Raw genomic sequence first — 12,867 nt, forward strand, 5'->3', positions numbered from 1 at the left:
CAACCCCACAGCACACATCCTCCCTGCCAATGTCTCACTAGCACAACCCAGCCCAAACAACACCAACCCCTGAATGCCAACACAAACCATAGACACCCATCACCTATGCATGACCACTGCACATACCCATACACCCCCCCCAACCACCCTCACAACTCCTCCCACAAGGGAATGGCAGCACTGGGGGACAAGGGCACCCACAAAATGCACGCCATGGCACACACAAAATTAATAACCATACCCTTTCACCCCTGCAGGGCCCGAACGCCAACACACCGGCCAGGAGGGTCCAGATATGTCCATCCCACCCCCAGAACAGGCCCCCAGTGAGGACAGCAGCTCTGTCGACCTAGAACCTGACGACCAGCCCAGACCATCGGGGACCTCTGGACAGTCGGTTCCCCACACACAGACACAGGCCACAGCAGACCCAACCCCCTCTGGGAACACCAGCACAGCTCCCACCCAGCGGGCCCATGCCTCTGTCTCTAGGACGCGTTAATCAGCGGTGTGTCCGCCACTACAGGGAACCCAGGCTGACCCAACACCCCAACAACAACAGGGACCTGGGGGCAGTGGTAGTGGGCACACGGTCCAGGGGACAGAGGCCCGGGGAAACAGGGCAACTGGGAGGGCTGCTGTGCAACAGGGGGGGGGAGGACAGGCCCAGGGAACCCACTCTCCAAGAGGCCCTCACCACCATCATGGGAGCATACCACCACTCCCAGGAGACGATGGCGACGGTACTGGGCAGGTTCACGGAGATCCAGGCACAGCAGGAGGAACGCTACATGGGGTTCAGCAATGAACTCAGGAACATCGGTACCGCTATGGGGACCATAGTCCTGGCCCTCAACCGGATAGAAACCACATTGAGAAACCATGTGGCACCACAAAGGGCCCCTGTCACTAGCCAGGACCACGAACAGCCTACCACCTCCGCCGGCGCTAGTGGACAGGAGGCCCCCACACAACGCCAGGCCACCAGAACCCCACCTCCTGCTGAAGGACAACCACCCGCAAGCGGAACCTGAGATCGCACAAGAAGACAGAGTAGGATGCCAAGACCCCCGCCAGCATAAGCTACCCCCTGATGTCATCCCACTGTCCCACATTGTCACCCTGTCCAACCTTGAACTGCCCCTGCTCCATCCTTCCACAGGCATATGGACAATGCACCTGTGACACTGAGAACTGGACTCTGCCATGGACATTACTCCACCCCCACCCATCACCGTTTTATATCATGTCTCATCATCTAGCACTACAAATTAAACACTCATTGCACCAAAAATATTCTGGAGTCAGCTTGTATTCTTAACAAATGTATTACACATTACGATTCAATAATGTACAGTCAATTTGTGATAACAACATACCAATGTCAATAAGCTTTAGTCCATGGCCAAACCAAGCAGAAGTCACGCAGTGGGTCATACAGCACTGAAAAGGGAAGGGAAAATCAAAAATCTGTTAAAAGGAACTGGGGGGAAATACAGAAAGTAGAGATGCAGGAGGCTTTGAGTAAATGTTAAATGGCGTTGGTGATTCTTACCTGTGTGCTACTGAAAATATTGTTGTATGACTGTGTCTCTGTTGTCTGTGTCGTCCCCGTCGTCTTCCTCCTCTTCACTCTCCACAGGATCCACAGCTGCTACAACAGCACCATCTGGAGCATCCTCCTGCAGGAAAGGCACCTGGCGTCGCAATGCAAGATTGTGCAACATACAGCAGGCCACGATGATCTGGCACACCTTCTTTGGTGAGTACATTAGGGATCCACCTGTCATATGCAGGCACCTGAACCTGGCCTTCAGGAGCCCGAAGGTTCTTTCTATGATCCTCCTAGTTCGCCCATGGGCCTCATTGTACCGTTCCTCTGCCCTGGTCCGGGGATTCCTCACTGGGGTCAATAGCCAGGACAGGTTGGGGTAACCAGAGTCACCGATTAGCCACACACGTTGTCTCTGTAGCTGTTCCATCACATAAGGGATGCTACTATTTCGCATTACATACACGTCATGCACTGACCCAGGGAACTTTGCATTTACATGGGAGATGTACTGGTCAGCCAAACAGACCACCTGCACATTCATAGAATGGTAATTTTTTCTGTTTCTGTACACCTGCTCATCGTCTTTTGGGTGTACTAAAGCCACATGGGTCCCATAAATGGCACCAATGATGTTGGGGATATGTCCAAGGGCATAGAAATCACCCTTCACTGTAGGCAAATCACCCTCCTCTGGGAAAACAATGTAGCTCCGCATGTATTTCATCAGGGCTGACAACACTCTGGACAACACCTTTGAAAACATAGGCTGAGACATCCCAGATGACATGGCCACTGTTGTTTGGAATGAGCCACTTGCCAAAAAATGGAGGACTGACAGAACCTGCACTAGAGGGGGAATTCCTGTGGGTTGGCGGATGGGGGACATCAGGGCTGGCTCCAGCTGGGCACACAGTTCATGGATAGTGGCTCTGTCAAGTCGGTATCGTAGTATAATATGGCGTTCTTTCATTGTCGACAGGTCCACCAGCGGTCGGTACACGTGAGGATTCATCCTTCTCCTCGCAAGTCCCAGCGGACGGTGCCTAGGAAGGACAACATGGAGCACAGAGTCAACCAACCCACAGGTATGTAACCACAGCTTGCACAGTAATTGAATCGCTATGCATTGAAAGGTATGTATGTGTGGCAATGCAAGGCCTAGGCCTGTGTGACGCAGTTCAAATTAAGCCATGTGGGCCCTTGAAATGGCAGCTGCCTGACCTGTGAAGTGTGACAATGGGATGTGAGGTCAATGCGCTGGCGTGGCACACCGTGGCGGTAGGCGGTCGAAAACCGCTGTGCGAAGCCGCATTGGTTAACATTGAAGCCTATGGGTTTCAGGAGCCAATGACGATGTGCGCCGGCGGTCGCGGGACGCACCGCGGCGGTACGCACCGCCGCGGGTGTGACCGCCATTTTCTACCTGATTAATCACTCGAGACCTGATCATCCACAGGAGAGGACCTATACTGCAAGTGCTGCTGTGACCTTGGTCTGGAAGAGACAATGGCTGCTGCGACTGGGGAAAGGGCCCCTGCCTTCACTCATGAAGAGTTGGAGAAACTCGTGGATGGGGTCCTCCCCCAGTATGCGCTACTCTACGGTCCTCCAGACCAACAGGTGAGTACACTTGGTGCACGTTGAATGGGTAATGCCTGTGTTGAGTGGGGTGGGTATAAGATGGTGGGGTGGGGAGAGAATGAGGAGTGCAACGCACGACAGATGAGAGCATGTGCCACATGGCAAGGTTGGGGAGGGGGGGCCAATCACATCTAACTTGCAGATAAATGATGATATTTCCTTTCCCACCCTGTACATGTCAAATAGGTCAGCGCCCATCAGAAAGTCGACATTTGGCGTGCCATCGCCAAGGAAGTCCGGGCCCTGGGGGTCCACCAGAGACGGGGCACCCACTGCCGCAAGAGGTGGGAGGACATCCGCTGCGGGACCAGGAAGACCGCCGAGTCACTGCTGGGGATGGCCTCCCAACCTAGGAGGGGTGCCAGTCGTACCCTGACCCCCCTGATGTCCCGGATCCTGGCGGTGGCCTACCCTGATTTGGATGGGCGCGTGAGGACATCACAGCAGACACAAGGGGGTGAGTATCAGCACATTCAGCTATCTCTATGCTCAGTGGAGGCATCTGGGTGGGGGAGGAGGGCTGTGGGTGACATTAGGCCAGGGCGCTTTCTGTAGTATAGTCCTCTCCTTTAGGCATGGCCCTGTGCCCCCGCCCCCCACCTCTGTAGGGTGCCAAGTACAGCTATCCATGGTCCTGCATCATCCACGTGTGTATTTGTTGTCCATAGAACTGTAGGGCTGGTCACAAGTACTGAGTAGTGTACCCCGATTGCGCTGCGTAGTGCATGAGGCTCCTGTGTCTGTCCTCTCCGCCAACAGTGTTGAAAATGCATGCACTCAAACTGTTTTTTTATCTCCCCCCACCCTTTTTCTTCATCTTCTTGTGCATGTGTGCATTAGCATCATCAGGCGGAGGAGAATTGGCATCGGAGCACGAGGGAGCTGCAAGTCACAAGGCCTCGGTGGGCCATGGTACAGACACCGAGGGCATCAGTGATCCGGAGGGCGAGGGGAGCACCACAACGGGGACCGGTGGTGACACCAGCGACACCGTCACGTCCTCGGATGGGAGCTCCCTAGCGGTGGCGGCAACATCCGGGCCCCCCGCCTCTACAGGTACAGCCGCCACCCAGCGCACCAGCTCCGTCCTCCCAGCAGCCCCTCAGCCTACGCTCCGTGCCCGCTCGCCCAAGAAGGCGGGCATCTCCTTCGCCCCAGGCACCTCAGGCCCTGCCCCAGTTACCCCTGCTGCCCTCAGTGAGGAGGTCATTGACCTCCTACAGACCATCATTGTTGGGCAGACTACCCTTTTGAATGCCATCCAGGGGGTAGAAAGGGAGGTGCATCGGAGCAATGCCTACCTGGAGGGCATTCATTCGGGTCAGGCTGCCCATCAACGATCGTTCAATGCTCTGGCCTCAGCACTGACGGCAGCCATTGTCCCTGTTTCCAGCCTCCCTCTTCTAACTGCCTCCACCCTGTCTCTGTCTCCTGTTCCTCAGCCTATCCCATCCACACCATCAGACCAGCCTGCACACACCTCAACACCCAAGGGCAGCTCATCCAGACATAAGCACCACAGATCACACAAACATTCACCCAAGCAACACACAGATGCAGACATGCCAACAGTCACTATCACCTCTGTGTCCCCCTCCTCCTCGTCTCCCTCCTCCCTCCCTGTGACGTCTACACTCACACATGCATGCACACCACCATCAGCCAGTACTTCCAACACCAGCACACCCTCCAGTACAGTCCGCACACGTGCAGTCACCACCCCCACTGCCATTTACACGTCCTCTGTGTCCTCTCCCACTGTGTCTGTCACCCCCTCTTCCAAGACACACAAACGCAGGCAGCCACCCACCCAACAGCCAACCACATCACCACAGCCTACATCACAAGCACCTGCACTCAAAGACAGCACACTTGACTCTCCTACAACCACATCCTCTTCCTCCACTCCCATAACCACTACTCCCACCCTTTACCTTGGTCCTAAAAAAGTTTACCTCTCCAATCTTAACCTCTTTGCCTCCCCTGACCCACCCCCTCCATCTGCTAAGAGTCCCAAGAGCACCTCAGCCACCACCAGCCCAGCTTCAAGTGTCACCGTAGTGCATGGGTTTTGGAGTCCACCCTTTGGCAGCAGTGACACATCGGTCAGCAGCAAGGGGACTGCCAGCCCCCCCCTGGAAAGAGGACCCGGAAACTCAAGGGCCGCCGTGAGAAGACTGATACGGCTGCCCCCAAGGACCAGAGTTCGGCCACTTCACCTGCCACAACATCCAGGGGAGGCAAGGGCCAGAGAGCCTCATCTAAGGAGCGAAAGGGCAGCAGGGCGGAGAAGTCAGCCAGCAGGAGCGCAGAGAAGGAGGGCCCCACAAGCCCCATCCCGGGGGTAAGGGACGACACCCAAGGGCCCAGCACTCCGTCACTGCAGGGTCCAGCAACTGCACGGTCGGAGGGTGACTGATCAGGGAGTCCTGGCCAGGTCTGGCTCCCTTGATTGACTGGACGAGCATGGCTGAACAGGGCCCCGCTGTGCAGAAGAGCACCGCTGAACAGGGCCCCGCCGTGAAGATAGGCACCGCTGAACAGGGCCCGCCGTGCAGAAGAGCACCACTGAACAGGGCCCCGCCGTGCAGAAGAGCACCGCTGAACAGGGCCCCGCCGTGAAGATAGGCACCGCTGAACAGGGCCCTGCCGTGCAGAAGAGCAACGCTGAACAGAGCCCCGCCGTGCAGAAGAGCACCGCTGAACAGGGCCCCGCCGTGAAGATAGGCACCACTGAACAGGGCCCCGCCGTGCAGAAGAGCACCGCTGAACAGGGCCCCGCCGTGCAGAAGAGCACTGCTGAACAGGGCCCCGCCGTGAAGATAGGCACCGCTGAACAGGGCCCCGCCGTCCAGAAGAGCAACGCTGAACAGGGCCCCGCCGTGCAGAAGAGCACCGCTGAACAGGGCCCCGCCGTGCAGAAGAGCACCGCTGAACAGGGCCCCGCCGTGCAGAAGAGCACCGCTGAACAGGGCCCCGCCGTGAAGATAGGCACCGCTGAACAGGGCCCTGCCGTGCAGAAGAGCAACGCTGAACAGAGCCCCACCGTGCAGAAGAGCACCGCTGAACAGGGCCCCGCCGTGAAGATAGGCACCGCTGACCAGGGCCCCACCGTGCAGAAGAGCACCGCTGAACAGGGCCCCGCCGTGCAGAAGAGCACCGCTGATCAGGGCCCCGCCATGCAGAAGAGCACCGCTGAACAGGGCCCCGCCGTGCAGAAGAGCACCGCTGAACAGGGCCCCGCCGTGCAAAAGAGCACCGCTGAACAGGGTCCCGCCGTGAAGATAGGCACCGCTCCGCTGGGCCCTTCATCTCAAGCACCGCTCCGCTGGGCCCTTCATCTCAAGCACCGCTCCGCTGGGCCCTTCCTGTCATGCACCGCTCCGCTGGGCCCTTCATCTCAAGCACCGCTCCGCTGGGCCCTTCATCTCAAGCACCGCTCCGCTGGGCCCCGCCGTCTCAAGCACCGCTCCGCTGGGCCCCGCCGTCTCAAGCACCGCTCCGCTGGGCCCTTTCTGTCAAGCACCGCTCCGCTGGGCCCTTCCTGTCCATCACCGCTCCGCTGGGCCCTTCATCTCAAGCACCGTTCCGCTGGGCCCTTCCTGTCAAGCACCGCTCCGCTGGGCCCTTCCTGTCATGCACCGCTCCGCTGGGCCCTTCATCTCAAGCACCGCTCCGCTGGGCCCTTCCTGTCAAGCACCGCTCCGCTGGGCCCCGCCGTCTCAAGCACCGCTCCGCTGGGCCCCGCCGTCTCAAGCACCGCTGGCCCAATGACAGTGCCGGTTCTGTGTCGAGCTACTGTTCACGGTTCACTCTGCCCACTATGCCTCCTCCATGACCAGTGGTCTCTGTAATCCACCTGATGGACTGTGGCTTTGCACTCCCCAGGATATGGCAGTGGGCAACCCACCCACTGTAGAGACTTGAGAGACTGTGGCTTTGCACTCCCCAGGATGGTCCAGTGGGCAACCCACCCACTGTAGAGACTTGAGAGACTGTGGCTTTGCACTCCCCAGGATAGTACAGTGGGCAACCCACCCACTGTAGAGACTTGAGAGACTGTGGCTTTGCACTCCCCAGGATGGCACAGTGGGCATGGTGGCCCCTTCGTGGATCTGGCGTCGTGGACTCATGTGGCTGTGGTGCCCCGCCTTCCCTTCCCCCTGAGGTGCCTGTAGTTTTATCATCAGATGCCCCTGCAGTGTTCTCTCCAACGGACTCAGGTCTCCTGTGAGGGCTTTGCCCTTGTGTTGATACACTTTGGCCCATGGACACTTGGAATTTAGTTGAATATGCAGGACTAATAGCCTCTGTTTATCGGTTGCACAACATTTTTACTAGTTTTTTAATATTTATATTGCTATTTGACCATGACTTCTAAGATACTATATTTACATAAATTTTGTTTGTCACTTTAATTATGTCTTTGCATTATTCCGGTGGGTTTGGGTGGTGTCACTCTGACTTGTTGCTCTGCATTGGTGTTTAGGTATTTGGGGTGGGGGGGTGGGTGTATCGCGTATGTGTGTGCCCGTAATCTTTCGTCCTCCCCCCTCCCCCGTGTCGTAGGTGCAGTACTCACCGTTGTCGTCTGCGCCGGTGTTCGTACTCGTGGTAGATGAGCAGGTAGACGAGAGCAGGTAGGATGTTTAATTCGGGTTCCATGCTGTTCCGATTCCTCGTGGAGTGTGTTTCGGTGAGCATTTTCCCGTTCGTAGTCTGTTTCCGCCGTGTTTTTATCGGCGATGCTCCCGCCCTGGAAAAGGTGGCGGATTGGTGAGTTGTGATAGGGTGGGCGGTACATTGTATGCCGCCTGCCTGTTGGCGGTGACCGCTGCGCTGTTTGTTTGTCCCGCGGTGGCGGTCGGAGTGTTAAAGTGGCGGTCTGTGTTGGCGGTTCCCGCCAGGGTCAGAATTCCGTTTATTTGACCGCCGGCCTGTTGCGGGGTTGGCCGCCGCTTTATCACCGACCGCCAGGGTTAGAATCACCCCCTATGTCTTCTAAGAATGAAGCAGCTGATTCAAATATAAAAACAGTGAGCTGAAAGCTGGCTGTGCTATAAAATAAGAGCTGAATAAAAATGTGTTAAAAGCAGATGGTATGGGCCTCAGGGTAAAAAAGGGTGTCAACCCAGGGCTTATGGAGAACCCACAACAATATTTTTTTAATGTTCATGGCCATGTGCAGTATGAAAGGTTACTGTGCAGCCAACTGGTGGAGGTTTATTGTACAGCTATGCATTGCAATATGACTTCCACAAAAGTTTGCAGACAGCATCATAACTGAACGCAATTAATCTTTGAAATACAGAAATGAAGAGAGGGAACACCAGTGTGCCTTCCCTGGGCAGCTCAGTGAACTACCTGCAAGATCTAAGGAAAGGAGGCCTCCAAAGGCCCTTGAAACTCTAGCCTAGGGGAGGAATCTTTCTATTCCTGGGCCTCACAGTACTGTGCCATGATGGGAGCCCCCATTACAAAAAATCAACCCTGGTTCCTATGTCAATGAAATATAAATGTAAAGAACAGACTCTACACCTTACACACCAAATCTCGAGGGCAATCTCCCATGTTTGGTTGCCACCTTTCTGTTACCACTTTGCAGGACATGGTGCGATTGTGGTTTCACCAAGAAGATTTAGTTTTTGGAGGTTAGCAAAAGTTGCTCAGTTTCATTTTCGATGTTTCATCCCATAACAAACTTCCCATAAACACGGTCCTAGCTTAAACCAGATAATAAAAGTAGAGTACCTTCCACCCCTGGGCCCCATAGTGTAGGACAATGACTGTGATTTCTAGGGAAGGGGGGCCCTCTCCTGGACATCGCAAAGTTGCATTATAGCTGCAACACCCATTGTAGAGGAGACAAGTGGTATTGCAATGGTGTCATTGGCCCCGGTGTAAGTAAGGTAAATGCACTGCCGCCCTATCCACATGTTGGACAGTAAATAACTCTCTTAGTTTGGTTAAATTGAGCATCACACTCCCATAGCTGCTGATGCTATTGCACCTGCTGCACTGTTCACTGCTATCCCCTGAAAGAGGCTTCATCACCTGCGCCTCACAGCCATGGTCCAGCATTGTGTGCCCCAATAACAAGGGCCTAGTCATTAGGCCTTGCAGTGCTGGACCAACTGTGTGAGGTCCAGGGAAAAGGTAGCCCTCACTGGACCTCAGAACTCTGGATCTTAGCTGAGAGGCCGATGCGAGAGGGGCTAATGGCGTAACAATGGTGCCATGTACCCAGATACAAGCAAAGCAGATGGGCTACCAACAACACATTCACTTGCAGGACAGTACAATACAGCTATAATTAGGGGTTATCACTCCCTAACACATCTCCCTGACACCACTACACCTTCTGCACTGTTAATAACTATGCCACTGAGGAGGCCCTTTCCAACGGCCCTGGTACAAGCAAGGAAAATACCTTTCCTGAATCCACTGACTGTACAGTCCTGGGCCCGGGGCTAATGCACCTGCTGCCCTATTGATAGTTCCTGAGTCTGATAGCACCCGGACTGTGAGGCCCAGGAGAGGGGGACCCTCCCCTGGGCCTTACATTACTGTACACAGCTGTGAGCCCCAGGGAAGGGGAACTCTTCTCCTTGGTGTTGCAGCACTGGATCATGCTGCAAGGCAGCCAGCAGCGGGTCAGTATTCCCCTAGGCCTCACAGCCATGTTCCAGACTGCCAGGCCCAGGGGAAAGGCCGTCTTTCCCTTGACCTTGCAGACCCTCTTCCTCCAGGAAATCCCACAACGCCTTGCCCCACTGTAGGGCAAAACATGATTGTGATTGGTAGAATACATAAAAAAGTGTCAGGGGGCCCCATGAAGGTGAGATGGTGCGGGCCATGGGCATCTACTCACAATGTCCACGGCTAGCGACAACCTTATTATATGTGCATGCATGTTTATGTCTCTTTGTGTCCATGTTATTGATGTTATCTAATTCAAGATTGGATATGGGTGAGCCCCTGAAGACTTGAGCTGGCTCTGGCACTTCTCCAGGTCCTCTTGATCCTTCGAGCCCACACTAGAGCCAAGCTTTTATATGGACTCTGTCTGTCACCCAGAAGGTACTCCAATCTCAAACTTCCCCTCCTCCTACCACCCACCCCTTCCTGTAGCAGAGGTAGGACTGTCCAGAGCTATACAATTGGTCAGCCCATCTGAACTGCTGCCTTATCTTCAGAGACGGAGGGAAAAAGCCCACACTTTGTGAGCTCCGTTTGAGTGCCTCTGCAGCTGAGCTCTGCGGTTCACTTGGCTGTACCTGAAGACCTCTAATTCGATTGACTCTACAAGATCTTTATTTTGTTTAACATGTGTAATTGTCGTCATTGCAGATGTCAAGAGATGTCGAGTATTTCGTGAAATCCCTTCAATTGGTCGCATTGTTAGCTGGTGATAGAATAGCCTGCATTCCATTAGCTTATTAAGTGATTTTTTTAAAAAAATATTTCTAGTGACAATTTGGTTTAAAACGTAATAAGTGTAAAACATACTGATGTTGCATCTCAAAACCCTAGGCGTGGCACTGCAGGTGCTGTGGCAGCAGGGCCGAGAAGTATGAGATGCCCACTTCACCTCAATTAGTGTCAAACCAGGGGATCGGCCTAATTTTCCACATTGTATTAGGGCTTTTAGCACCCTTGCTACACGCTCCTCAAAACATTGTATGAAAAGCATTAATAGTCAGTCAGGTCTTACTTTCTTTGGTTAATTATACCAATAAATACACACACAAGAAAATCAATCACAACTTTAAAAGCAACCAAAACCTTTAAAACACCTAAAAACAGTTTATGTAAATAATCACAAAGACAATCATAGTAAAAAGTTGTGGCATGGGAATAAAGAATGCATCTTATCCAAGGGCAGATCTTACTTAAAACCACTATAATATTCTTACAGAACACGTCTTTTCCTATTTCTAGTTGCAGCCACTAAAATCTTGCAGCATAAAGAGTCCAGAGAACTTAGTAGGATGTGGAGATAAGTCAGGGCCAGTCTAGCTAGTACAAAGCCCTTCCCTTGCAATAATGACAGAATAAAACAATGGCATAATAAAAATGCTCACAAAGTGGAGGGTATCCTGTGGGGAAAAACAATCATAGGTGCAGGGGCCCAAATCCTCTGCCTTCTGTCTCCCCTGGGGTACAGTGATCAGCCAATGTAAGAGATGTAGGCCCTCATTACGAGTGTGTCGGTCTCAAAACCACCACAAACCGCGATGGCAGTCGGACTGCCGCAGACAGGGTGGTCCGACTGCTGTTTTATGACCATGGCAGTGGGCCACAGTCTGACTGCCAGCACCACCAGGTTGCTGCCTGTCGACAGCCTGGTGGTCTCGAAGGTCGCAATTCGCCAGGGCAGCGCTGCCATGGGGATTACGAGTCCCCTTTCCACCATCCTTTGCATGGCTGTCTCACCAACATACAAATGCTGCCGAAAAGGGGTGCCCCTGCACTTCCTATGCACTTGCCATGGGCAGTGCAGAGGCCCCCATGGACAGCTCTGTCACGCATTTTACTTCCCGAATTAGGGGCAGTGAAATGCACGATGGGTGCTGTAGCACCCAATGCACCACAACATTGCCGCTGACTCGATTACAAGCCGGCGTCAATGTTGTGGTGAAAATCTTTTTTCGCCCGGTGGCCCAGAAGAAAACTATTAGGGCGGCCAGCCTACCGCCAGCACTGTCACAGAAGACTGCCAAAGTCATAATGAGGCCCTTAATCCGATCCTATTTTGAAGGAAATAGTGATAGGTTAACAAAGTCTCCTAGCAAATAGGGTTCTGTTGAAGGAAAAACTTAACACAATGTAATAGACAAGAAATGCGTCTTAACCCAGTTCAAATATCTCTTAGTGAGCTTATTAGGAGACACAAACAAATCGGGCGTCCCAGTTTCTGCACCACAGTCTTAATGTAGGGAAGCAAAGGGATACTATTTGATCCCTCTAAAGACAAACAATCTTTGACTATTTTGGGGTTTAAGTCCACAATGGGGTTAATCCAGGCCCTGATCCAAAGCAATAGGGGGGATTGTGCCACCAGATCAGAAATGTACCCCAACCTGAATACTTCATGACAGTTTCAGTTTAAGAGGCTACAGATTGTGGAACAGAGAGCTAATTTCACACAAATTTATTCTCCACTATTTGTAGATCCCCATGGCCCTTATATCCCCAAATATCACTCCCTTAACAGGCAATAGAAATACATGTTGCCTTCTATACCTACAACAGGTCGTGCACTGGTTTGGCCTCCAATCTTTTTGCAAAATAATGGACTGCAGCCGCAGCTCTTGACATGGAATTTCTTATTGCTTTTCTTATCAGAACCCATAAACCCTTCTCATCGAACGGAACTCTAAGATAAGAAAAGGTGGATTCCCTGGTTAATTAATACATTAATACTCGCCTTGTGGCTGAATTGAACAAAGTGAAACCATTAAAACCTAGGTGCTGTCTAGACTTCGCTATATGTTCCTAGGCAATTACTTTATTTTGCTGAACCTCCTTTTCTTTCTTCATCCCATTTCAGAGCAGCTAATAATACATCAGTTCAGTTTAATAAACTCTAAAAAACCTATATCGGATGCAGATTAATAAATTATACTATAGCTCCATCTGTAATAACATAGGCAACATACAGAATTCCC

General features: G+C 53.0%; 1 protein-coding gene across 3 annotated transcripts in view; it reads left to right on the forward strand.

Moving 5' to 3' along the window:
- Positions 1-12,867, forward strand: part of LOC138292733 (cytochrome P450 2D15-like) — a 335,835-nt gene that overhangs the window by 208,116 nt on the left and 114,852 nt on the right. The gene's annotated exons all lie outside the window — the stretch shown is intronic.

This window comes from Pleurodeles waltl, chromosome 4_2 (genome assembly GCF_031143425.1).
Source record: "Pleurodeles waltl isolate 20211129_DDA chromosome 4_2, aPleWal1.hap1.20221129, whole genome shotgun sequence".
NCBI lineage: Eukaryota > Metazoa > Chordata > Amphibia > Caudata > Salamandridae > Pleurodeles > Pleurodeles waltl.